The sequence below is a fragment of the Octopus bimaculoides genome, chromosome 4 (genome assembly GCF_001194135.2).
Source record: "Octopus bimaculoides isolate UCB-OBI-ISO-001 chromosome 4, ASM119413v2, whole genome shotgun sequence".
NCBI lineage: Eukaryota > Metazoa > Mollusca > Cephalopoda > Octopoda > Octopodidae > Octopus > Octopus bimaculoides.
In genome coordinates, this window is record NC_068984.1 from 130295742 (window position 1) to 130297405 (window position 1664).

Here is a 1664-nt window from a genome sequence, read left to right on the forward strand (position 1 = left end):
TATCATTGTATGCGTGTCTTTGAGTCAGTGTTTGTTCTCCCCATCACCGCTTGAAAACCAATGTAGGATTGTTTACGTCTCCGTAGCTTAGCGCTTCGGCAAAAGAAACCAATAAAATAATTATCAGACTTTAAAAAGTAAGAGCTGGGTCCATTTGTTCGATTGCCCCAGCATGGCTATACTCCAATGACTAAAGCAGGTAAAAGACAAAAGCTAAAAGACATATGCCTCTTTTTCTATATTTTTGTTTATTACTGCTTTTCTATATCCGTAGAGATTTATTTGTTCAAGCATGCATTTGATAGCAGGCTCTTGTTACTGATGACGTGCAAAGATGCAGAAATCTAAATTTAGCAATTCTCCCGCCGTTGCTGGTCACTTTTCGCCCGCTGCTGACATATGTCAGTGCTTTTTAGTGCTATAAGTTTATAAACAAGATGCTTCCTCGAGATGAATACTGCAGTTTTCTGGCTTTCTTCAGTATATCCATGTTATGTACGATATGCAAACTACTATTCTGAACTAATACTGCTTTAGTCGCTCATAAAGAACACATGCACGCACGCATATATATATAATATGTGTGCGTGTGCGTGTGCGTGAGTGTGTGCGTGTGTGAATGTTTGTGTGTCTGTGTTTGTACCCCCACCAGCGCTTGACAAACGATGTTGGTGTGTTTACGTCCCCGTACATTAGTGGTTCGGCAAAAGAGACCGATAGAATAAGTACTAGGCTTTCATAGAATAAGTCCTGGGGTCAATTTGTTCGACTAAAGGCGGCGCCCCAGCATGGCCGCAGTCAAATCACTGAAACAAATAGAATAAAAACATAAGACAGGGTATAAACAATGGTCATTACATATTTTTCGTTGTTAGAGTAAATTTGACTTACAGCTGTTTCCGGTAGTCATTATAGGTGCGTTGCTGACAGGTTTACTCAATTAGTCTATTGTTCAGTTGAGAAAAATTGAACGACTTAAAAAGAAATTAATGTTACTTTCGTCAGAGCCGTTTCTGGTTATAACAAGGCAGAACATTGAACGACTGGTGCGTGTATGTGGAAGGAAGGGAAAGAGGGAAAGAGGCAAGTAAAATAGAGAAAGACGAGTTAGATCAGTAGTTCCAAAAATTTTTCGGGCTGTCGCCTCCTTGACACCCAGGCCAGATACCTAGTGCTCCCATCCCAGCTAACTATCACGAGGATAGACCTCATTCTGAAGCAAATTCAAACCAACTGTATTTAACAAATAAAACTTAACCTAATTGGCTGTGTGCGGCGCAGGAGTAGCTGTGTGGTAAGTAGCTTGTTTACCAACCACATGGTTCCGGGTTCAGTCCCACTGCGTGGTACCTTGGGCAAGTGTAGAAGTCTATAGTAGAAGGCACTTGCCCAAGGTGCCACGCGGTGGAACAGAACCTGGAACCATGTGGTTGGTAAGCAAGCTACTTACCACACAGCCATGCCTGCCATAGTATAATATAATACATACTTTCGTGTGTTTCATTCACTGGACTGCGGCCATGTTGGGGCAGTCTCGTGTATGGCTTTCGATCACATTAACTCTAGACCCAATTGTTCATACTTGGGTGTTGTCGCACCGCTAGGCTACGGCACCCAAGCGAAGATAACGTTTCTTTCCAGGTAGTGTCAAAGTGTTCACACAC